Below are 26,166 nucleotides of genomic sequence, written 5' to 3'. Positions count from 1 at the left end.
GACATATGTAGTCTCCTGTATCTGACTCCCTGAAGTCTCTCAGCCTCAGAGACACGTTGCCTCTCTCCAGCTCCTGGGTGATCAGACTCACTCTGCCCTCATAGCCACTCCTCTCTGTTACCTGGCCATTCTGATACAGGTAAATACACTCTGTCTCTTTAAACCACCTGATCGTCATGGCAACAGCACTGGTGTCAGGTGAGAGGTGACAGGGGAGGGTGACCTCTTCACCAACATCAGCCCACCACTTGTCTTCTGAGGTGAGTTTAAACTGAGCTGTTCAGAAAGAGAGAACATTTCATGTTTAATGACATCATCTGTGTCAGGAACACAAATCCTCTCAGTACATGTATAAACACAGCTGAATTAAAAACTAAAATCGACATACAACAACCAGGACCATGTCAATTCTAAATACAACCCCCACAATCCCAGACAGACATATTCATTTGAAGGAAAGTATATATGTCATAGAAGAATGTGATGCTACAATCTAGAATGATATTATCCCATTTGTTCCCACATCTTTCCCAGACATGCCACTATGCTAATCTTATGTCACTAGTAAGCCTAACATGTCATATAAAACAGGTCTACCCCAGTGTCCAAGCCTCAACATTCATACTAACCAGGTCTACCCCAGTGTCCAAGCCTCAACATTCATACTAACAAGGTCTACCATTGTGCAAGAGACACTAAACAAACCTAATAACATTAAATATCACTTCAATTATTATACTAATTCACTTTATGGGTCTATACACGGCCAATTCCCCCTGAAATAACAACATATGATGTTTTACAGTAAAAATCTCTGATTTAAACATCAGTAAAGGTAATGGATAATGGTAAAATCATCTGTAACATCATTTAGAACAAGTAAATCCTGAACCGAACTCAACTTAAATCTACTGAAGAAAGAAAAGGGATCTGCTATGACTAAATATATAGAATAAATTAGAGGCACTGTATTTTCCTATTAGTCAGACATGTTTGGCAGGTAGCCTAGCGCTTAAGAGCATTGGGCCAGTAACCGAAACGTCGCTGGTTTGAATCCCTGAGGAAACTAGGAAAACATTTGTTGATATGCCCTTGAGCAAGGCACTTAATCCTAATTGCTCTGGATACATATTTTATTTATTTAACCAGGCAAGTCAGTTCAGAACAAGTTCTAATTTAGAATGACAGCCAACCCCAGACGATGCTGGACCAATTGTGCTCCCCCCTTTGGGACTCCCAATCATGGGCGGTTGTGATACAGCCTGGAATTGAACCAGAGTCTGTAGAGACACTTCTTGAGATGCAGTGCCTTAAACCGTTGCGCCACTCAGGAGCCCAACTTACTTGTTGATATGTACAACTTTAACTTCTCTAGATCCAGCAAAGTACAAAAGGTTTATTTTCTTCCGTATTGTGTCCGGCTGGATTAAATGGGTTCTATAATAAAGAGATGTTTGGAGGGAGAGGTCACTGTGGAGCAGTAGAGCTGTTTCTCACAGACACAAACTCAGCTACAACTCCTCATTTTACAAACACATTTCATCCAGACACACATTTACACATAAAGACAAATAAAACCACAAACACATTTCATTTTCAATAGTTGGTTCAGTTCTGTTCTCCCAAATACATGAAAGAAATGTTCATCATTAATTATAGCATGGTGACTTACTATGAACTCTGGACTCTGCCATTTTAACTGCAATAAAAAGAGAAAACATTCATATTTACATCATTACCATTCATCAAATTCTCTCTTTTGCTCAATCACACAGATACAAACATCACTTCCTCTTTCTCCAGTCCTCATTGTTTTAAAACAGGACTTTTGTGTCTAGTTTGGAAAGTGAAATATACTGACATCTCCTCTTACCTTTACTGGACTTCACATCCTCCACTTCACATTCAAAATAGTTGATTTAAATCCATAACCACTCAAATAGTAACTATATGTGCATATCTACACGTTTTTACAGAACAATCTACACCTCAGGCCTAAACTGAGACACAACTTTCACCTTCACCTTTACACAGGTACTTGGAGTAAACTCCTCCCCCCAGCCTCTCTGGTTATTAGAAAACCCAGTCACAAAGTCTAAATTGTCTATAGGCCTATCGTAAAATGTCATGAAAACAAAAATGTATATTTCTGATCTTAATTTAAGTTTAAGGTTAGGCATAAGGTTAGAAGTGTGGTTTAGGGTTAAATCTGTTTTTAAGAATGTAGCTCAGTTGGTAGAGCATAGTGCTTGCAATGCCAGAGTTGTGGTTTCGATTACTAAAAAAGTATGAAAATGAATGACTCACTACAGAGCGTCTGGTAAAATGTAAAAATGGTCAGGGTTTGTGACTTTGTTAACTAGTGACCAACATTAGAGGGTTTATGCTATCGTACAGCATGGTGCTGTCTTCTATCATCATATTTTAGTTAATCATCTCTAAAGTTCTAAAAACTGTTTCAATTCAATTCAGAAGACCGATCCAGCCAGCAGATTGTAGTGATGTTCTTTAATTATAGTCATATTATCCTGAGCTGTAAAGATTTAACAGTGCATATCAATATTAGCTTCTCTTATCTCTTTGGACCCATTCACATGAGTAAATGAGTGAAATTGCTTCCATGACAAATAGTCTCAATGCTTTTCCATCCCCTCCTAATAAAATTAATGTAGCTGACTGGTGGTCATTTACTGTCTGAGAAGAGAGTATCATTGCCACCTGCTGGTACATGTTGGAAACTGCAGTGAATTTACAAATCAGAAAGTCAGACATACCATATATGGGACTGGGAGTAAAGGCTGAGTTTGGGTTAGGGTGTGTAGGGGACAGGGCTGGGGGTAAAGACTGTGTTTGGGTTAGGTGTGCAGGGGACAGGGGACAGGGCTGGGGGTAAATACTGAGTTTGGGTTAGGGTGTGCAGGGGACAGGGCTGGGGGTAAAGACTGAGTTTGGGTTAGGGTGTGCAGGGGACAGGGGACAGGGCTGGGGGTAAATACTGAGTTTGGGTTAGGGTGTGCAGGGGACAGGGCTGGGGGTAAAGACTGAGTTTGGGTTAGGGTGTGCAGGGGACAGGGCTGGGGGTAAAGACTGAGTTTGGGTTAGGGTGTGCTGGGGACAGGGCTGGGGGTAAAGGCTGAGTTTGGGTTAGGGTGTGCAGGGGACAGGGCTGGGGGTAAAGGCTGAGTTTGGGTTAGGGTGTGTAGGGGACAGGGCTGGGGGTAAGGGCTCAGTTTGGGTTAGGGTGTGCAGGGGACAGGGGACAGGGCTGGGGGTATAGACTGAGTTTGGGTTAGGGTGTGCAGGGGACAGGGCTGGGGGTAAGGGCTGAGTTTGGGTTAGGGTGTGCAGGGGACAGGGCTGGGGGTAAAGACTGAGTTTGGGTTAGGGTATGCAGGGGACAGGGGACAGGGCTGGGGGTATAGACTGAGTTTGGGTTAGGGTGTGCAGGGGACAGGGCTGGGGGTAAGGGCTGAGTTTGGGTTAGGGTGTGCAGGGGACAGGGCTGGGGGTAAAGACTGAGTTTGGGTTAGGGTATGCAGGGGACAGGGCTGGGGGTAAGGGCTGAGTTTGGGTTAGGGTGTGCAGGGGACAGGGCTGTGGGTAAAGACTGAGTTTGGGTTAGGGTGTGCAGGGGACAGGGCTGGGGGTAAAGGCTGAGTTTGGGTTAAAACCATTACAATCTGGGCACTTACAGACAGTATCCATGTCAGCACCTTAAGTTAATCAAGACTTTAATTTTCAAAAAAGACACCGGAAACCATATACTTTTTTTGGTCAATTATCTTTAAATTTAGTCTCAGTATGACAATTTTCAACAAGTTTCTACTGTGACATTCTGCACAATGCTGTGTCATGTGGTAGTCCCTGGCAACAGTGTTTACCCTGTTCATCCTCAAACCCAAACCAGTATGTTCTAACCCAGCTGTAGATGTGGAGTATAGCAGCAATTCACTAGAATAGGAGGCTTTTTCTGCAACTGAATTCAATTTATTTTGTCATGTTTTTTATTTTGAGTACAAAATATACAAGTGATGCTAGATCTTATGTTTTACAAGTAGATATTTAAAGTTGCATTTGATTTCAACGGTTTGTTTTTAAGTTAATTGTCTGAATTATTTTGGTTAGGTCAGGGTGTGACGAGGGTGGTTTGTTTAGTTTTTGTATGTCTAGGGGGTTTTGTATGTCTAAGGGGTTTTGTAAGTCTAGGTATATGTATGTCTATGGTGGCCTGGTATGGTTCCCAATCAGTGGCAGCTGTTTATCGTTGTCTCTGATTGGGGACCATATTTAGGTAGCCATTTAGGTAGTTTGTGGGTTCTTGTTCTATGTTTAGTTGCCTGTCTGCACTAGCCATTTTAGCTTCACGGTTCGTTTATTTTGTTTGTTTGTTCAGTGTTCGTTCTTTCAATAAAGAAGAATGTACGCTTACCACGCTGCACCTTGGTCTCCTCCTTACAACGACCGTGACAGTTCTCTATCTAGACAATATTACCATGTCGTCTTAGAAGGTTAATCGTGATTTGTCATTAACTATTTCTCATTGAGCCCCATTCAGTGAAACAGTTCATTCAGCCTCATTTACTGCCTTTTAAAAAACATAGCTGATATGGCTGACTTGCTTAAACAAATGTGGTTTCTACTGACAATGGAGATGTACAAACTATGGCATAATGGGACGACAAGCGGATAAGAGGCAATCCATAATTTCGATTAAGACGTTAATGAGCGAGCAAGGACGGACGAAGTCAATATATAAAATGGCACCGATATAGAGGGCAGCCGTGCTTCTAGCCCCGAGGAAACTTTGCAGTGTTATTTCTTACATTGTTAGCCTAGACATTTTAGTGTGTTATTACATACAGCCGGGAAGAAGAAGTGTATGTTTCATGATTAACTACACATGGTGTGATTGTGATATCATAATGGAACTCAAGTCCTTTTGTTCACCCGACTTAGAATAAATACCTCACAATGAAATGCCGACCGTATTACCTCCCAAGAGAATTATCTTCGGTTATAGTCACAGCCGTGTATATTCCCCGTTACACCTGTTCAGTGTGCATTTACAGGTGATTAGAATGCTTGTTATGGTCATTTTTACATGCCTTCATTACACCTGTCCAGTGTGCCTTTACAGGGGATATTAATGCTCTACTCAGACTCTGTCTAGAGTCTCGCTCCAGAGACTGGGTGGACCGGCCCCTGGGCACGGGGGCCAATCCAGCCAGCTCACTTCCCCAGGGATATGGGGGGAGGGGCCGGAGAGAGCTGAGGCTGACCCAGGGAGGGGGGCCCGACCCCCGGAGAGGGGTGCCTACTTCCGCCAACGGCCACCAGGGGGCACAGTACATCCAGCCAGCTCCCTGCACGGGCTGGGGCAACCCAGGGGGAGCCACTACATTCAGCCAGCTCCCTGCACTGGCTGGGGCAACCCAGGGGTCGCCACTACATTCAGCCAGCTCCCTGCCCCAAGGAGAAGAGGGGAGATGGCCCAATGAGGGCCACCAGGGGTCGCCACTTCATCCAGCCAGCTCCCTGTTCCAGCTATAGAGAGAAATAGTAATGATTTGTTGGACAGCCTATGGACATCCCAATGCTGCCCATTCTGTCTCATCAAAATTCCCCAAAATGCAAACAGGTATGACCTTTGACCCCCCAAGGTGGACCCATGGAGATGTCATTAACATTCCAATTATTTTATACTTAATTTCATACCTTATACCTTATTTCATACCTTAAGTTAATAACATATCAATTGCCTGAAAATAAAAACTGAAATATTTAAACAAAAACAAAAGAATAACAATTTTAAACTAAAAGACTAAAAAAGCACGTTAAGGAAAAGTAAAGCTGAAAAGGTGTGTTTTAAGATCCCTTTTAAATATGTCCACAGTTTCAGACCTCCTCGGGTTCTCTGGCAGGCTATTCCAGAGGCTGGGGGCATAATAACTAAAGGCTGCCTCTCCATGCCTCTTGGTCCTAGACTTCAGGATAGTTAAAAGGCCAGTGCCAGAGGCCCTGAGGGACATACTGGGTACATAACTTAAAAGCATGTCTGACATGTATTGAGGTGCACTATGAAACGCCTTTTGGGTCTTTGCGTGTCAAAAAGATACACGTCAAATAACACTATGTAAACTATATGCAAATGTTGGCCGATCACAAATAAGGTGCATGTGAAAACAGCTATATGAAAAACATCTCATTCATCATCACCAACAAACAACTAAATCATGTCGAACCTTGAAAACATGAGAGACCTCTTTTTAAGTTTTACCAGCCAAGTGCAACCACCTTTACAACCAGCCCAGGAGGATCAGGTGGTTCAAAGGTAGGATTCATTCTGGTAGGTTAGGTAATACCTGGCAAAAGTCAACATTAAACGGTACAACTACCTAGTAACTTTAACACGTAACGCTCCCCTGTCTATTATTAGTCTATCTAGCTAGCTATGTTATCGTGTGTTATTTTACAGTATGTCCGTTCCAGTAAACTAGGCCTTGTGGGGTTTTGTTAGGCTTAGCGTGCTAAAATAACTATAAACTAGATGGATTTTACATTAATTAAAGTTTAGGCTACTGACTCATGTAGGCCTGACAATTTGTCTTTGTTCTCAAGAGTAACAGGTTCTCACAGCCTAACCATGGGGCCACAGCCTGAAAGAATGTGTTGTGTATGCAACAATGTACAAGGGCATAAGATATGAACAGCAGTGTGAAGTGTGTGTGTGTTATAATTGTGCAACAAAGTGTGGCTACTCTACTGTGAGGTTCTGAATTATGCACTATAACCCAATTCTGAATTATGCACTATAACCCAATACTATAACACATGTGATTGAATATTAGCAACTGTTGGCCTGGGAGACTGGGTGTCTGTGTGTGTGTGTGCTGAAAGTAACAGTTAGCCCCAGATAAGTGTGCTGGGAAGCTGTGGTTAGCCTTGAGCGAGAACAGTGGCCATTGTATACAGGTGCGAATAGCTCAGACAATATTACAGAGCTGTCTGACCTCAGTCTTTGGGGTGAAGGAGCGTAATCTACACAGCAACAGCGTCGGGACATCACATGCGCTAAGGGGCCAGGACTGGCTTAAGGCGCCAACATCAACGATAGGCTGGGTAAGTCTAAACCATGCCCAGTCTCTACTCTGACAGGCCGGCTCGGAAGTGGGAACTATCTCTGTCATGAGTATAATATACTATCTTTGTCAGGACAAATCAGTTCTCTGTCTTATCCTGCGTGATGAAACATTGAACCCGTATATACGGAAATTGCATTTGCCATTTATTACTTAGTTAATAAAAAGTACATAGCATACAATTAGTGACTCATTGTCATACTTGTCCTTATACCAGATTGAATTGACGCAACCCTAACAGCCTGTCTATTATTATCTATCTAGGTAGCTATGTTATCGTTTGTTATTTTACAGTTTGTCTGTTCCAGTAAACTAGGCCTTTCTGTTATTAATCTATCTAGCTAGCTATGTTATCGTGTGTTATTTTACAGTTTGTCCGTTCCAGTAAACTAGGCCTGTATATTATTAGTCTGTCTAGCTAGCTATGTTATCATTTGTTACTTTACAGTTTGTCCGTTCCAGTAAACTAGACCTGTCTATTATTAGTCTGTCTAACTAGCTATGTTATCGTTTGTTATTTTACAGTTTGTCCGTTCCAGTAAACTAGACCTGTCTATTATTAGTCTATCTAGCTAGCTATGTTATCATTTGTTACTTTACAGTTTGTCCGTTCCAGTAAATGAGGCCTTTCTATTGCTATTATGTTGTGTTATGATGTTGACTTTTCTTAAAATATCGCTGGAACATGAAGCGTCGTTGGACTGGACTGAACAAACTAACGTTAGCTAGCTAACGATAGCAGCAGCTACCGTGGGGTGTGAGAGTCTGGACGCCGTCGATTAGGCTGAGTGTCATTATTGTAACTTTTATAACGTTTACACATGTCAGATTTCAGTCGTTCAGGAGACGGAATAATGCTGGAATCTAAAGGCGTCAACCCGGGAGAAGCAGGCTGATAACTATGAGTGTTTGTCTGATCGCTGAGTCTAACATCCAGCAGCTGAACAGGAGAGGTACATTTTCCCCTTATCCCTGCAGTACATGAGGACACAGTGCGGTCCACAGTGCTTGCTTTGTAAGTAACCTAGGTGTGAATCTATCTTGTGATTTAACATAGACTTATTGAAGGTTATTTTACTGATTTAAAGATCATGGACCGTTTCCCTGTTTTAGATTAGGATGTTTTTCATTAGATTGAAATAATGTTTCCATATCTCAGTAGAAAACAAAGATAACTAAGGCCAGGGCGTGACAAAAAGCATGTCTGACATGTATTGAGGTGCACTATGGAAGGCCGTTTGTGTCGTTGCGTGTCAAAAATATACACGTCAAATAACATTATTTGAACGTGTTAAATTATTATGTGTGACGTGGTGTCATATTCAGGTCCTGATTGGTCAAGAAGCTTATTGAAGTGTATCTTTTTGACACGCAAAGACCCAAACGGCGTTCCTTAGAACACGGCGTGTCGTTTCCAATGTGAACAAATGAGTCATAGTGGGCGGAACAAGGAAGGAGGTGGGCATGGCCAGGCACGAGCTAGTGAGATCCTATTGGCACGTTCTAGCATTGTTTGAATAAGTAATTTATTTATTCATTCAATAGTATGCCTATAAAGACATTATCATTTGATGGAGGTGGTACAATTATTAGTAATTATTTCCTCCAGTCAACAGTTATCTGAGCTGAACCAATCATCAACTGGTCTATTGACTATTTGATACATTACAAATGAATTAGTCTGAAAAACTGAATGACATCACTCATGTTCCCTGATTCAATCCTCTCTCCTCCAGACTCTCTCAAACTTACCAAGCTCACCAGCTGATGCCTCCCTCTTCAGCTTGTCCTCCTGGGTCTCATGTTGTAAGTACTCTGATCCTGAGGCTATGGTGTAAAACAGAGAGGTGAGTTCTGTGTGGTGGACTACATCACTATATACAGAGCAAACAGGACCAATCAGATTTCTCCTGTCACGCAAGCCTCCCTCATGTAGGAACTGTGGGCACCAATGAGATCTGGTTAACTTCATAAATAATGTTGTTTTGTTATTGTCCTATCTCTGATCAAATGATTATGTTCATTGTTAGTGATAACCAGCATTGGGCTCTATGGCAGATACAGGATATTGTGTCAGGAGGCAGGGTTCTATGGAATATACATTCAGTAGAATCTGAAGAACATCTGACATCATAATCCAACCTACCTTGAGAACATTTGGGGAGAGTATTGATAAATGTAAAGAAACTGATTTAATTTGTAGCCTTGAAGAAGACACACTGCTGTTCACAAGGCCTGTAGTTTTTATAGTATCAGATTAACACTCTGGTCTGTTCTTTGTCTTGTGTTATTGGTTGTCAATAAACAAAACAGACAAATAATTACTCACCTAATGCTGATCATCCATTATCCAAGATGGAGAGTCATGAATAATGATCATGTAAAACAGAATGCATTAGTTAATATTGTTCATTGAATTTCTGTCTCATTACATAATTTAATGAAATACCATACATCATATTGGAATGACTGTTCATCACATTCATTACTAATGTACATCTAGGGAAAGGGATGTAAGCAGCACTACTATGTGAGCAGTCTGAGAATGACTGAATGCTTCATAATAAGACATCAAGATAAATTCAAGCTGATTCTATTTAAATGTTGGTGTGTGAAATGTTGAGCTATATGGCAGATATATTGTGGGAGATCTATGATATGAAAATTCTGGATAATTTGAAGAACATCTATACATCTTAATCCAACCTACCTTGAGAACATTTGGGGAGAGAATTGATAAATGTAAAGAAACTGATTTAATTTGTAGCCTTGAAGAAGACACACTGCTGTTCACAAGGCCTGTAGTTTTTATAGTATCAGATTAACACTCTGGTCTGTTCTTTGTCTTGTGTTATTGGTTGTCAATAAACAAAACAGACAAATAAGTAATTACTCACCCTCTTCTGATCATCCATTATCCAAGATGGAGAGTCATGAATAATGATCATGTAAAACAGAATACATTAGTTAATATTGTTCATTGAATTTCTGTCTCATGTCATAATTTAATGAAATACCATACATCATATTGGAATGACTGTTCATCACATTCATTACTAATGTACATCTAGGGAAAGGGATGTAAGCAGCACTACTATGTGAGCAGTCTGAGAATGACTGAATGCTTCATAATAAGACATCAAGATAAATTCAAGCTGATTCTATTTTCATTTTGGAGTGTAATGTTGACCTCTATGGCAGATACAGTTGAAGTCGGAAATTTTCATTCACCTTAGCCAAATACATTTAAACTCAGTTTTTCACAATCCCTGACATTTAATCCTGGTAAAAAATGCCCTGTTTTAGGTCAGTTATGATGTCAGTGTGTCAGAAGTTTACATACACACAATTAGTATTTGTGTGCATTGCCTTTAAATTGTTTAACTTGGGTCAAACATTTCGGGTAGCCTTCCACAAGCTTCCCACAATAAGTTGGGTGAATTTTGGCCCATTCCTGCTGACAGAGCTGGTGTAACTGAGTCAGGTTTGTAGGCCTCCTTGCTCGCACACCCTTTCAGTTCTGCCCACACATATTCTGTAGGATTGAGGTCAGGGCTTTTTGATGGCCACTCCAATACCTTGACTTTGTTGTCCTTAAGCCATTTTGCCACAACTTTGGAAGTATGCTTGGGGTCATTGTCCATTTGGAAGACCCGTTTGCGACCAAGCTTTAACTTCCTGACTGATGTCTTGAGATGTTCAATATATCCACATAATTTTCCTACCTCATGATGCCATCTATTTTGTGAGTGCACCAGTCCCTCCAGCAGCAAAGCACCCCCACAATATGATGCTGCCACCCCCAATGCTTCACGTTTGGGGTTGATGTTCTTCGGCTTGCAAGCCTCCCCCTTTTTCCTCCAAACATAACGATGGTCATCAAGGCTAAACAGTTCTATTTTTGTTTAATCAGACCAGAGGATATTTCTCCAAAAAGTACAATCTTTGTCCCCATGTGCAGTTGCAAACCGTAGTCTGTTTTTTTATGGCGGTTTTGGAGCACTGGCTTCTTCCTTGCTAAGTGGCCTTTCAGGTTATGTCGATATAGGACTCGTTTTACTGTGGATATAGATACTTTTGTACCTCTTTCCTCCAGCATCTTCACAAGGTCCTTTGCTGTTGTTCTGGGATTGATTTGCACTTTTCACACCAAAGTACGTTCATCTCTAGGAGACAGAAAGCGTCTCCTTCCTGAGTGGTATGACGGCTGCGTGGTCCCATGGTGTTTATACTTGCGTACTATTGTTTGTACAGATGAACGTGGTACCTTCAGGAGTTTGGAAATTGCTCCCAAGGATGAACCAGACTTGTGGAGGTCTACAATTTTTTCTCTGAGGTCTTGGCTGATTTCTTTTCATTTTCCCATGATGTCAAGCAAAGAGGCACTGAGTTTGACAGTAGGCCTTGAAATCCATCCACAGGTACACCTCCAATTGACTCAAATGATGTCAATTAGCCTATCAGAAGCTTCTAAAGCCATGACATCCGTTTCTTGAATTTTCCAAGCTATTTAAGGGCACAGTCAACTTAGTGTATGTTAACTTCTGACCCACTGGAATTGTGATACAGTGAATTACAAGTTAAATAATCTGTCTGTAAACAATTGTTGGAAACATTACTTGAATCATGCACAAAGTAGATGTCCTAACCGACTTGCCAAAAATATAGTTTGTTAACAAGAAATGTGTGGAGTGGTTGACAAACAAGTTTTAATGACTCCAACATAAGTGTATGTAAACTTCTGACTTCAACTGTATATTGTTGGAGGACTATGTGAAATGTTGACCTCTATGGCAGATATATTGTGGGAGATCTATGATATGAAAATTCTGGATAATTTGAAGAATATCTATACATCTTAATCCAACCTACCTTGAGAACATTTGGGGAGAGTATTGATAAATGTAAAGAAACTGATTTAATTTGTAGCCTTGAAGAAGACACACTGCTGTTCACAAGGCCTGTAGTTTTTATAGTATCAGATTAACACTCTGGTCTGTTCTTTCAATAAACAAAACAGATTTCATTACTCACCCCGTACTGATCATCCATTATCCAAGATGGAGAGTCATGAATAATGATCATGTAAAACAGAATGTAATAGTTATTATCATTACCTTCAAATCACCATCTGTCACATTATCCTCTCAAATCCCATAGTGATGTGATATACATCAGAGGGGTATGAGTGTTCATCACATTCATTACTAATGACAATCAAGGAACGTGACAGTAATGTTGGAATGGTTCTAATGCTTTAGGACCAGCTCAAAGCTCACAGTGATGGTAATATGCATTGTAACTAGTTGATATTCAGAATGAATCTAGTCTATTCATCTGTAACTCCTACTATGAACTCCTACCTACATGAGAAAGTACAAGTGTTCTGTACAGGGAAAGAGACTGGTTGTTATTGTTGTTGTTTAGGTGTTTAGAAACATTACTGGAGTTCTAGAACACTTACCTTCTCTCTCCCATAAACCCATTGCAGCCTCCATCTTCTGTTCTCCATGGATGACCTGACATATGTAGACTACTCTATCTGGCCTCCTGAAGTCTGTCAGCCTCAGAGACACGTTGCCTCTCTCCAGCTCCTGGGTGATCAGACTCAGTCTGCCCTCATAGCCACTCCTCTCTGTCACCTGGCCATTCTGATACAGGTAAATACACTCTGTCTCTTTAAACCACCTGATCGTCGATGCAACAGCACTGTTATCAGGTGAGAGGTGACAGGGAAGGGTGACCTCTTCACCAACATCAGAAAACACATAGTCTTCTGAGGTGAGTTTAAACTGATCTGTTCAGAAAGAGAGAACATTTCATGTTTAATGACATCATCTGTGTCAGGAACACAAATCCTCTCAGTACATTGATAAACACAGCTGAATTAAAAAATACAATAGACATACAACAAACAGGACCATGTCAATTCTAAAATACAACCCCCACAATCCCAGACAGACAGATTCATTTGAAGGAAAGTATATATGTCATAGAAGAATGTGATGCTACAATCTAGAATGATATTATCACATTTGTTCCCACATCTTTCCCAGACATGCCACTATGCTAATCTTATGCCACTAGTAAGCCTAACATGTCATCCATTTTGATTATTTATTTATTTATTTAAAAGTATGTTTTATTCTTGGTCACAGTTGTGACAGAGTGTTCTGCCTATAATAACATGAACAGATATTTATCCCTATTCCTCAACCTCAATATCTATATACCTCAGTCCACTTACCCACACACCTAAACTCAATGACCCACACACCCCAGCCCTGTTACCCCCATGTGTAACAGTATAACTTTAAACCGTCCCCTCGCCCCGACACGGGCGCGAACCAGGGACCCTCTGCACACATCGACAACAGTCACCCACGAAGCAGCGTTACCCATCGCTCCACAAAAGCCACGGCCCTTGCAAAGCAAGGGGCAACACTACTTAAGTCTCAGAGCAAGTGACGTAACTGATTGAAATGCTACTAGCGCGTACCCGCTAACTAGCATAGAGACAAATAAAACCACAAACACATTTCATTTTCAATAGTTAGTTTAGTTCTGGTCTCCCAGATACATGAAAGAAAAGTTCATCATTAATTATAGCATGGTGACTTACTATAAACTCTGGACTCTGCCATTTTAACTGCAATAAAAAGAGAAAACATTCATATTTACATCATTACCATTCATCAAATTCTCTCTGTTGCTCAATCACACAGATACAAACATCACTTCCTCTTTCTCCAGTCCTCATTGTTTTAAAACAGGACTGTTGTGTCTAGTTTGGAAAGTGAAATATACTGACATCTCCTCTTACCTTTACTGGTCTTCACATCCTCCACTTCACATTTAAAATAGTTTATTTAAATCCATAACCACTCTAATAGTCACTATATGTGCATTTCTACACGTTTTTACAGAACTATCTACACCTCAGGCCTAAACTGAGACACAACTTTCACCTTCACCTTTGCAGAGGCACTTGGAGTAAACTCCTCCCTTCAGCCTCTCTGGTTATTAGAAAACCCAGTCAAAAAGTCTAAATTGTCTATAGGCCTATCGTAAAATGTCATGAAAACAAAAATGTACATTTCTGATCTTTATTTAGGTTTAAGGTTAGACATAAGGTTAGCAGTGTGTAGAATCGGGTTCAAATCAGAAGACCGATCCAGCCAGCAGATGGTAGTGATGTTCTTTAATTATAGTCATATTATCCTGAGCTGTAAAGATTTAACAGTGCCTATCAATATTAGCTTCTCTTATCTCTTTGGACCCATTCACATGAGTAAATGAGTGAAATTGCTTCCATGACAAATAGTCTCATTGCTTTTCCATCCCCTCCTAACAAAATAAATGTAGCTGACTGGTGGTCATTGACTGTCTGAGAAGAGAGTATCATTGCCACCTGCTGGTCAATGTTGGGAACTGCGGTGAATTTACAAATCAGAAAGTCAGACGTGATTTAGGGGGCTGTTGTTGTGGGCAGTCCGGCTCTTTTTGGCTCCCAAACTGCTCTTTAATAAAAATATGTTTTGTATTTTTTCAAGTCAAACAGTTTGCAATAGTTTGACTATGATTGTTATGAAATCAATTCTAATTAAATTATTAAATGAAATCATTCTCTACCTTAACCACAATGTATTTAAAAATGCATTGGATTTTTATGATAAAGAATGCTATTAAACATGTGCATTTAAAGTATAACTTTTTAATGTATATAAACAAAGTGCATATAAATGTAACAATTCAAAACGAATACAATCTGAACAACATAATAATAGAATATTGCACCATATCAAAGAGAAATAAATAACAATGTGCAAAACTGCAGCATCCCACTTAAAACATTAAACTGGTCCCTCTTTTCTCTCTCTCCTTTATTACCATGTTATAACCAGCATCCCACTTAAAACATTAAACTGGTCCCTCTTTTCTCTCTCTTCTTTATTACCATGTTATAACCAGCATCCCACTAAAACATTAAACTGGTCCCTCTTTTCTCTCTCTTCTTTATTACCATGTTATAACCAGCATCCCACTAAAACATTAAACTGGTCCCTCTTTTCTCTCTCTTCCTTATTGACATGTTATAACCAGCATCCCACTTAAAACATTAAACTGGTCCCTCTTTTCTCTCTCTTCTTTATTACCATGTTATAACCAGCATCCCACTAAAACATTAAACTGGTCCCTCTTTTCTCTCTCTTCTTTATTACCATGTTATAACCAGCATCCCACTAAAACATTAAACTGGTCCCTCTTTTCTCTCTCTTCTTTATTACCATGTTATAACCAGCATCCCACTTAAAACATTAAACTGGTCCCTCTTTTCTCTCTCTTCTTTATTACCATGTTATAACCAGCATCCCACTTAAAACATTAAACTGGTCCCTCTTTTCTCTCTCTTCTTTATTGCCATGTTATAACCAGCATCCCACTTAAAACATTAAACTGGTCCCTCTTTTCTCTCTCTTCTTTATTACCATGTTATAACCAGCATCCCCCTTAAAACATTAAACTGGTCCCTCTTTTCTCTCTCTTCTTTATTACCATGTTATAACCAGCATCACACTTAAAACTTTAAACTGGTCCCTCTTTTCTCTCTCTTCTTTATTGCCATGTTATAACCAGCATCCCACTTAAAACATTAAACTGGTCCCTCTTTTCTCTCTCTTTTTTATTACCATGTTATAACCAGCAGCACACAGTAATGCTGACTATATTTAACTTTTATGAGAGATTTGCATTCATAAATGCAAGCTGCCTCACTTTCGAGTGGCTGATGCGGTTTCTTCTCCCAGTAATTATTTGTTCTGTTTTCGAGAAGACCCTCTCAGAGGGAAGGGATGTGGCCACTATGCAGTGTCTCCCTGTCATGACTTTAGTAAGCGGTGGGTAGACAGAGACCTTGTTCTTCCACCAACTCAGAGGATCTGCAGATCGTTGGAGGAGGGGATCCTCCAAATAGGATCGGACCTCCATTATGGCATCTGCTGAGGGATTCCTTCGTGCTGCATCCCCAGATGCTCTCTCGTCAAACAGCATCCAAACAGCAGACGTTGGCTCGTTCTAGCATCTATCTGCATGTTTCCGTTAGGAAAAGCCTACGTTGTGAAGTGCGCATGTGTATTAACTCAATTCTCCTGTGCACTCCTTCTAATCAGCGCGTTTTTGAAAAACCTTTGCAAAGGGTAAAGTCTACAAAACTTTGTCCACTCTGTTCATAACATATTCTAGTTTTGGGAACAAAAAAACGGTATTGCGATAAATAGTTTAATCGATGAGAAAATGTGCCACTTCAACAGTAACATCTGTAACGGCACAATAACCTTCAACCTGGCATTTCTGCTTTCCACAAACCCGAGTCGGATTGATAACCTTACCAATAAAAGCTATGAAGTCAACTTTATTCATTATCAAAGTGTCCTTTGACGCAGCACATTCATGAGCACCAGATTGCTGAACAGGCGTCGAAACAATGACAAGGCCGTTGTGTCTAGTTTGGAAAGTGAAATATACTGACATCTTCTCTTACCTTTACTGGGCTTCACGTCCTCCACTTCACATTCAAAATAGTTGATTTAAATCCATAACCATTATAATAGTCACAATATGTGCTTATCTACACGTTTTTACAGAACAATCTACACCTCAGGTCTATACTGAGACACAACTTTCACTTTCACCTTTACACAGGCACTTGGAGTAAACTCCTCCCCCCAGCCTCTCTGGTTATTAGAAAACCCAGTCATAACGTCTAAATTGTCTACAGGCCTATCGTAAAATGTCATGAAAACAAAAATATATATTTCTGATCTTAATTTAGTTTTAAGGTTAGGCATTAGGTTAGCAGTGTGTAGAACAGGGTTCAAATCAGAAGACCGATCCAGCCAGCAGATGGTAGTGATGTTCTTTAATTATAGTCATATTATCCTGAGATGTAAAGATTTAACAGTGCCTATCAATATTAGCTTCTCTTATCTCTTTGGACCCATTCACATGAGTAAATGAGTGAAATTGCTTCCATGACAAATAGTCTCAATGCTTTTCCATCTCCTCCTAACAAAATAAATGTAGCTGACTGGTGGTCATTTACTGTCTGAGAAGAGAGTATCATTGCCACCTGCTGGTCAATGTTGGGAACTGCAGTTAATTTACAAATCAGAAAGTCAGACATATGATTTAGGGGGCTGTTGTTGTGGGCAGTCCGGCTCTTTTTGGCCCCCAAACTGCTCTTTAATAAAAATATGTTTTGTATTTTTTCCAAGTCAAACAGTTTGCAATAGTTTGACTATGATTGGTATGAAAACAATTCTAATTAAATTATTAAATGAAATCATTCTCTACCTTAACCACAATGTATTTAAAAATGCATTGGATTTTTATGATAAAGAATGCTATTAAACATGTGCATTTAAAGTATAACTTTTTAATGTATATAAACAAAGTGCATATAAATGTAACAATTCAAAACGAATACAATCTGAACAACATAACAATAGAATATTGCACCATATCAAAGAGAAATAAATAACAATGTGCAAAACTGCAGCATCCCACTAAAACATTAAACTGGTCCCTCTTTTCTCTTTCTTCTTTATTACCATGTTATAACCAGCATCCCACTAAAACATTAAACTGGTCCCTCTTTTCTCTCTCTTCTTTATTACCATGTTAAAACCAGCATCCCACTAAAACATTAAACTGGTCCCTCTTTTCTCTCTCTTCTTTATTACCATGTTATAACCAGCATCCCACTAAAACATTAAACTGGTCCCTCTTTTCTCTCTCTTCTTTATTACCATGTTATAACCAGCATCCCACTTAAAACATTAAACTGGTCCCTCTTTTCTCTCTCTTCTTTATTACCATGTTATAACCAGCATCCCACTTAAACATTAAACTGGTCCTACTTTTCTCTCTCTTCTTTATTGCCATGTTATAACCAGCATCCCACTTTTAACATTAAACTGGTCCCTCTTTTCTCTCTCTTCTTTATTGCCATGTTATAACCAGCATCCCACTAAAACATTAAACTGGTCCCTCTTTTCTCTCTCTTCTTTATTACCATGTTATAACCAGCATCCCACTAAAACATTAAACTGGTCCCTCTTTTCTCTCTCTTCTTTATTACCATGTTATAACCAGCATCCCACTAAAACATTAAACTGGTCCCTCTTTTCTCTCTCTTCTTTATTACCATGTTATAACCAGCATCCCACTAAAACATTAAACTGGTCCCTCTTTTCTCTCTCTTCTTTATTACCATGTTATAACCAGCATCCCACTAAAACATTAAACTGGTCCCTCTTTTCTCTCTCTTCTTTATTACCATGTTATAACCAGCATCCCACTAAAACATTAAACTGGTCCCTCTTTTCTCTCTCTTCTTTATTACCATGTTATAACCAGCATCCCACTTAAAACATTAAACTGGTCCCTCTTTTCTCTCTCTTCTTTATTGCCATGTTATAACCAGCATCCCACTTAAAACATTAAACTGGTCCCTCTTTTCTCTCTCTTCTTTATTGCCATGTTATAACCAGCATCCCACTTAAAACATTAAACTGGTCCCTTTTTTCTCTCTCTTCTTTATTACCATGTTATAACCAGCATCCCACTAAAACATTAAACTGGTCCCTCTTTTCTCTCTCTTCTTTATTACCATGTTATAACCAGCATCCCACTAAAACATTAAACTGGTCCCTCTTTTCTCTCTCTTCTTTATTACCATGTTATAACCAGTATCCCACTTAAAACATTAAACTGGTCCCTCTTTTCTCTCTCTTCTTTACTACAATGTTATAACCAGCAGCACACAGTAATGCTGACCATATTTTGCTTTTATGAGAGATTTGCATTCAGAAATGCAAGCTACCTCACTTTCGAGGGGCTGATGCGGTTTCTTCTCTCAGTAATTATTTGTCCTGTTTTCGAGAAGACCTTCTCGGAGGGAACAGATGTGGCCACTATGCAGAGTCTCCCTGTCATGACTTTAGTAAGCCGTGGTTAGACAGAGACCTTGTTCTTCCACCAGCTCAGAGGATCTGCAGATCGTTGGAGGGGCTCCTCCAAATAGGATCAGACCTCCATTATGGCATCTGCTGAGGGATTCCTTCGTGCTGCATCCCCAGTTGCTCTCTAGTCAAACAGCATCCAAACAGCAGACGTTGGCGCGTTCTAGCATCTATCGGCATGTTTCCGTTAGGAAAAGCCTACGTTGTGAAGTGCGCATGTGTATTAACTCAATTCTCCTTTGCACTCCTTCTAATCAGCGTGATTTTGAAAAAACCTTTGCAAAGGGTAAAGTCTACAAAACTTTGTCCACTCTGTTCATAACATATTCTAGTTTTGGGAACAAAAAAAAGGTATTGCGTTAAATGAAACTTCTTATGGCTGCAGGGGCAGTATTGAGTAGCTTGGATGAAAGGTGCCCATTTCAAACGGCCTGCTCCTTAGTCATAGTTCCTAATATTTGCATAGTATTATTAATATTGGATAGAAAACACTCCAAAGTTTCTAAAACTGTTTGAATTATTTCTCTGAGATTAACAGAACTCATATTGGCAGGCAAAATCCTGAGTTGAAATCAAACCGGAAGTCAGAAATCTGAGATTGTCTGTATTCAACAGAGTCCCAAAAGAATTCCAAATGACGTATGGCAGGGGTTGCACTGCCTAGGGGTTCCACTAGATGTCAGCAATAAATAGAAATTCCAGTGAGACTTCTATGGTGTTCTGGGAGAGAATGAGAGCAGAATCAGTCAGGTGTCCATCAAGCACCCATTTCCTGATCATGCATTTTCTTCATGCAAGTCACTTGCGTTCCATGGCTCACGCAGACACGAAGGAATACTCCGGTTGGAACTTTATTGAAGCTATATGTTAAAAACATCCTAATGATTGATTCAGTACTTAGTTTGAAATGTTTCTTCGACTGGTAATATCACATTTTGAAGTTTTTGTCCTATATGAAGCTGACCAGAATTAGCATTTGGATATGTTTACCAAACGCGCTAACAATTGGACATAAATAACAGATTTTTTCGAACAAAACAAACATTTATTGTGGACCTGGAGTTTCTGCTAAGCCTTCTGATCGAAACCAACAAAGGTAATGAAATATTTATAATATATTTTGTTGTTTATAGTGACGCTATCTGTGCAGCTGTGACATGCTAATTTGAGCGCCGTCTCAGATTATAGCGTGCAGTTATTTTTCCTTAAAGTTTTTTAAAAATCTGACATTGCGGTTGCATTAAGGAGAGGTATATCTATAACTCAATGTGTATAACTTGTATTATCATCTATATTTATGATGAGTATTCATGTTGACACGACGGGCTATGCAAAGTGACTTGATGTTTTTGCATTTAGTGATTCTTGTAGCCTCAATGTAAACTCAGATTTTTTTATATAAATATGAATTGAATCAAACAAAACACGCATGTTTTGTGTAACATGAAGTCCTATGAGTGTCATCTGATGAAAATAATCGAAGGTTAGTGAATCATTTTATCTCTATTCTGGTTTTTGTGATGCTATCATTAGCTGGGAAAAATGCTATGATTATTTTTAGTTTTGTGGTGACCTAACATAATCGTTTGTAGTGCTTTCGTTGAAAAGCCTATTTGAAATCGGACAGTTTGGTGGGATTAACAACATGATTACCTTTAAAATTATATAAGACACATGTATGTTTGAGGAATTTTAATTATAAGATTTATGGTTTTTGAATTTGGCGCCCTGCACTTGGACTGGCTGTTGTCATATTGATCCCGACTTAGGGCTTGCAGCCATAAAAATAAAGCTGCCGGTTGAGGACATTTCTAAGTGACCCCAAACTTTTAAACGGTAGTGTATATACAAATATACAAGGTCCCATATAGGACAAGAGTCCATTGATCTCAGTCTCAGAGTTCAAGTGTTCAACATCCAAAAATGTCAAGAGTTTGTCATCCAAGAATCAGAGGTGCACTTGACTCAAAGATGGATCACTGTGTGTGTGCGAGTGTGTGTGTGTGTGTGTGTGTGTGCGCGAGTGCGTGCGTCTCACTCAGCTGCCTCCAGGAGCCCTGTAAGATGTTGATCTTGGTCTTTAACCATGACGCTCCGGACAAGACCTTTGACCCCTGGAAAAGCCTCCACCACATGTCCCATTAGCCAAGAGTTCCTTGGGGCGGTGTCATCGACGATGACCACAAGGTCACCAGTACTGAGGTTTCTCTTAGTTTTTGTTCCACTTCTTCCTCTCCTACATGTGGAATATACTTCTGTATCCATCTCTTCCAGATGAGGTCAGTGATATATTGTACTTGCTTCCATCTCCTTGGTGAGTATAGGTCACTTCTCTGGAATAGTCCTAGTGGCAGGACTGGCTTTGTTTTCAGATGAAGCAGATGGTTAGCAGTCAGGGATTCTAGATCATTATGGTCATTTGTTATAGTCTGTTGTTCATGATCACCTCAACTTCTGCAAAGCCTCATCATCCAGTACTTGCTATTTAGGGACTGAATAGAGGATATTTTTCCACCAGTCGGATCAACCTCTCCCACACCATACCCCCCATGGTGGGCTACAGAGCGAAGGTTGAATGACCATGTCACTCCTTCAGTAATTCATTTTGAATCTTGTTGTGATCCAGCTCTTTCAGAGCTTCTCCTAGCTCTGTGTATTCCAAAGAAGTTGGTGCCATTGTCTGTTCTGAAACTTGTTACTGGGCCCCTTCGACAGATGAACCCGCGCAGGGCATTGATGCAGGAATCATTACCCAGATAGCTAGAACCTTTTAGATGGACAGCTCGACTTACAAAGCATGTAAAGATCACACCATACCACTTCACATGAACGCAGCCTCGCTTCACCTCTATGGTGCCGAAGTAATCTATGCCCACATGGGTGAATGGCGACAAATCAGGTGACACCTGATCTTGTGGAAGGTTGACCATCTTCTGTTCTCTAGCTTGTAACCGCCTGCATAAGACACATCTCTTAAGGATCTTCCTTGCTAAGAGGTTGGCACAGGGTATCCAATATCTCTGGTGAAGTCTGGAAAGCATGTGACCTCTCCCAGAGTGGCCAACCTGCTCATGGATGTGGAGTAAGATCAGTCTGGAGATGTGGGAGTCTTTGGGCAGGATCATAAGATTCTTTAGTTCCGTAGACATATCAACTTTGCTTAACCTTCCTTCCACCCTACCGCTTATCCAAACGTCAGTTTGAACTTGTCAATTTGTTCCTTCAGTGAGTTTGTTAAACTCTGATCCTGGATCAGTTTGCGAGAACTGGCTTTTCTGGCTTAACTGTAGAAGAAGCCTCATCAGTTTCAGCATCGAGGCAACTGCTTTCTTCAAGCTGTTCCATGTTGAATAGTACTCAGTTTGCCGGCAGACTCTTTTCATCCACACTTGTACTGTTCACGATGATGTCCTTTCTCAACTCTGGATCATCCGGAGGGATGGAGCCAAGCTCCTCGGGGACTTTCTGCCATTGTGTTTCTGCTTTCTTCAGGAATTCTGGTCCTTTGCGCCATCTCTTTGAGTTCAGGAAAGTTTCAGCATGTAACCATCGAGGCGTTATCGGCTGGGTTGTGTTGGGAGTTCAAATACCTCCACTGTGTTGCTTTCGACAGGTCACGGATCACAGCAACCCTATTAGCCACAAAGGTATGGAATCTCTTGGTATCGTTGAGGATGTAATTTAGCACAGACTGGCTGTCTGTCCATAAAGTGAGAGAGCAAACATCTGAGGGATATTTGTGTGAGCTGTGGCTTGTTCCTCTGTGGCCACTGATTTGAGGCAGTCATCAACATAGAAGTTGGACTTGACTGTTTGATTCACCTCTTCGTCGTACTTCACACAGTTGTCTTCTGCCGTCTTTCGCAGTGCAAAGGTTGCGCAACTTGGAGAGGATATAGCACTGAAAAGATGTACCATCATTCCACCATAGGAATCACAGGAAGTCTAAGTCATCTTCATGGACACGTACTTGATGGCACATTCCTTCGATGTCAGACATCATGGCAATATGCTCTTGCAGAAATCTTAGCAAGACTCCTAAGAGCGTGTTTGCCAGGTCAGGGCCTTGAAGGAGTTCACTGTTGAGAGATGTGCCTTTATATGATGAGCAGTCCAACACCACTCGTATTGTTCCTTTGCGCTTATGGTGAACGCCATGGTGTGGTATGTACCATACCTTGCCTTTCTCTCTGGGGAGCTGTTCTTGTGGTACCTTCTCGGCGTAACCTTTTGTTATTACCTCTTCCATGAAGCCTTTGTACTCTGCAGCGTAACCTTTGTCCTTCTTAAACTTAGAATAAAATATTTTGACCCCTCTGCTCTGCCATGTCACGGCTGTTTGGCAGGACTCCATCTTTGTTGCGAAAGGGCAACGGTAAGTTGTAGTGACCTGTCTTTAAGGATTACGGAGCTTGATTCCATCTCCATAAACTTACAATCCTCAGCTGACATCTCACTTTTCTCTTCATACTCTCTCTCAGGGAAGTCACGGTTGTACTGATTTACAAGAAGAACACCCAGGTCGGCCATTGAGATTCGATTGGCCATCACCTTAGGATGCCCAGATTCTTCTGCCATAGTACAAGTGTTAAGAGGACCGTTCATCACCCATCCAAAGTGTGTTTTCACTGCATACGGTCTGTTGCCTTGGCTATTTATGATTTGCCAGGGTTCCATTGCCTTTAGAGCATTTATGCCAATCAGGAGTTCAGCGTCGGCATCAATCTCCTTCAACTGAACCCCTTTCAGGTATGGCCACCTTTTGAGATCTTTCTGAGTGGGAATGTTCTCTCGTCACAGGGATCTTATGCTGGGTGTAGACCTTTGAAAATGCAAGAAATGTCTTCTTCCACGTTGCCAATCTGTAATCCAGATATCTCAAAGCTCCTGGTAGGACTCTCCTGCTCCATTGTGTATAGCAGAATATCAGTCTCACTGGCTTTAGCTTTCAGCTGCATCATGAGTCTCTCAGTACAAAATGTTGCTGAACTACCAGAATCAACAAACACATAGATTAACACAGACTGACTTCTATTTACCAGCTTTACTTGAACTGGCACAAGTGCACCATCTGTACCGGCCTCGGTATCTTCACCAGCTTCCAGTGAAACAAGAGCACTGCTGACAGTCTCCTACCGCTTTACTGCTACACCACTCATATCCGCCTTCAGAGATCTACTTCTCTCTCTTCCTTCAATGTGCAGGATAGTGGGGTGCTTTCTTTGACAGCTCTGACAGGACATCCGTATTTTAGATTCTTTGCTTAAGTGTTCTCTCATCAAACAGCCAAAACAAAGACCTCTTGATCTTAGAAACTCAACCTTGGATTTGTGTGGCTGTACCTTCACCTGTTGGCAGTCGACCAATAAATGCCCAACAGCACAAAATACACAAGATGCTGGGGGCATCAGAAGGACAGGTGTCTGGTCTCTTTACTACTGGGAGCATCAGAAGGACAGGTGTCTGGTCTCTTTACTACTGGGAGCATCAGAAGGACAGGTGTCTGGTCTCTTTACTACTGGGAGCATCAGAAGGGCAGGTGCCTGGTCTCTTTACTACTGGGAGCATCAGAAGGACAGGTGTCTGGTCTCTTTACTACTGGGAGCATCAGGAGGACAGGTGTCTGGTCTCTTTACTACTGGGAGCATCAGAAGGGCAGGTGCCTGGTCTCTTTACTACTGGGAGCATCAGAAGGGCAGGTGTCTGGTCTCTTTACTACTGGGAGCATCAGAAGGACAGGTGTCTGGTCTCTTTACTACTGGGAGCATCAGGAGGACAGGTGTCTGGTCTCTTTACTACTGGGAGCATCAGAAGGGCAGGTGTCTGGTCTCTTTACTACAGGGAGCATCAGAAGGGCAGGTGTCTGGTCTCTTTACTACTGGGAGCATCAGAAGGGCAGGTGTCTGGTCTCTTTACTACTGGGAGCATCAGAAGGGCAGGTGTCTGGTCTCTTTACTTTGAATGTTTGTTCTTTTAGAGGTTTTTCACAGTCGCAATCTGACACTACATCTACTGCAGTGTCAAAGCTGCTTCCCCTACTCTTGGACATAAACTGCTGTTTAGAGTCTGCTGCCGTTTTTTAAATTTATTTTTTTACCTTTTGTTGGACAGGGGATGTTGAATATCTCCATAAATCGGATCCTGCAATATTTTGGCATGTTTTTCCATGAACGTCACAAGGTCACTTTACTGGGCTGTCAGGTGGCTTCTCTCTAAAATATCACATCTCCATTTTCCCTCAGTTTGAAGGTTAGTTTTGACATGATCAACTTTATGTCGGAGGGAAGATTTCGCTGTTCCATTTTCTGTAGGTCTTGCATAGCGTTACAGCAACCTCTAAGATAGAGTGCATAGCGTTACAGCAACCTCTAAGATAGAGTGCATAGCGTTACAGCAACCTCTAAGATAGAGTGCATAGCATTACAGCAACCTCTAAGATAGAGTGCATAGCATTACAGCAACCTCTAAGATAGCGTGCATAGTGTTACAGCAACCTCTAAGATAGAGTGCATAGCGTTACAGCAACCTCTAAGATAGAGTGCATAGCATTACAGCAACCTCTAAGATAGAGTGCATAGCATTACAGCAACCTCTAAGATAGAGTGCATAGCCACCAGTCCCTTTCCATCATCCGGTTTGATGTAAGCAGTGGTGACTTTGATTTCATTGCCAAAGTGTTCCTTTAACAACCTCGTAGCCTCTTCTGGCTTCCATATGCAGACAACTACAGACCAGATCCTTGGGCTGACCAGAGGTGTACTGTTCCAGGTAATAGAGCCTATCCTGGTGGCTGCTGGTCTTCTCTTCTATGCCATGCTCAAATGCACGCAATAATGACCTGAAGTTTAGAGGATCCCCGTCATACATAGTTATCTCCCTAACAGGGAGTGTGGCCTGTTTGTGCTGTAGTACAAGGAGGTCAGTAATTTCATTCTGTCTTTGCATGACAGTAGAGTTTATCATGGCTGGTATTGTGGCTGATACCCATAGTGTTGATTCTGTGT

At 40.9% G+C, this 26,166-nt stretch overlaps 1 long non-coding RNA gene across 1 annotated transcript; it reads right to left on the bottom strand.

The window, feature by feature from the left end:
• Positions 1 to 593: 593 nt before the first annotated feature.
• Positions 594 to 12,143, bottom strand: LOC129852987 (uncharacterized). Its single transcript, XR_008759060.1, has 3 exons — positions 8,892 to 12,143; positions 1,673 to 1,699; positions 594 to 1,437 (listed from the first exon to the last, which is right to left on the bottom strand). It is a non-coding gene; the product is annotated as an uncharacterized LOC129852987 (long non-coding RNA).
• Between the last annotated feature and the right edge of the window lie 14,023 nt (positions 12,144 to 26,166).

This window comes from Salvelinus fontinalis, chromosome 4, assembly GCF_029448725.1.
Source record: "Salvelinus fontinalis isolate EN_2023a chromosome 4, ASM2944872v1, whole genome shotgun sequence".
In the NCBI taxonomy this organism is placed as follows: domain Eukaryota; kingdom Metazoa; phylum Chordata; class Actinopteri; order Salmoniformes; family Salmonidae; genus Salvelinus; species Salvelinus fontinalis.
The sequence above is the reverse complement of the archived record's forward strand: the minus strand, read 5'-3'. Positions and strand labels throughout refer to the sequence as shown.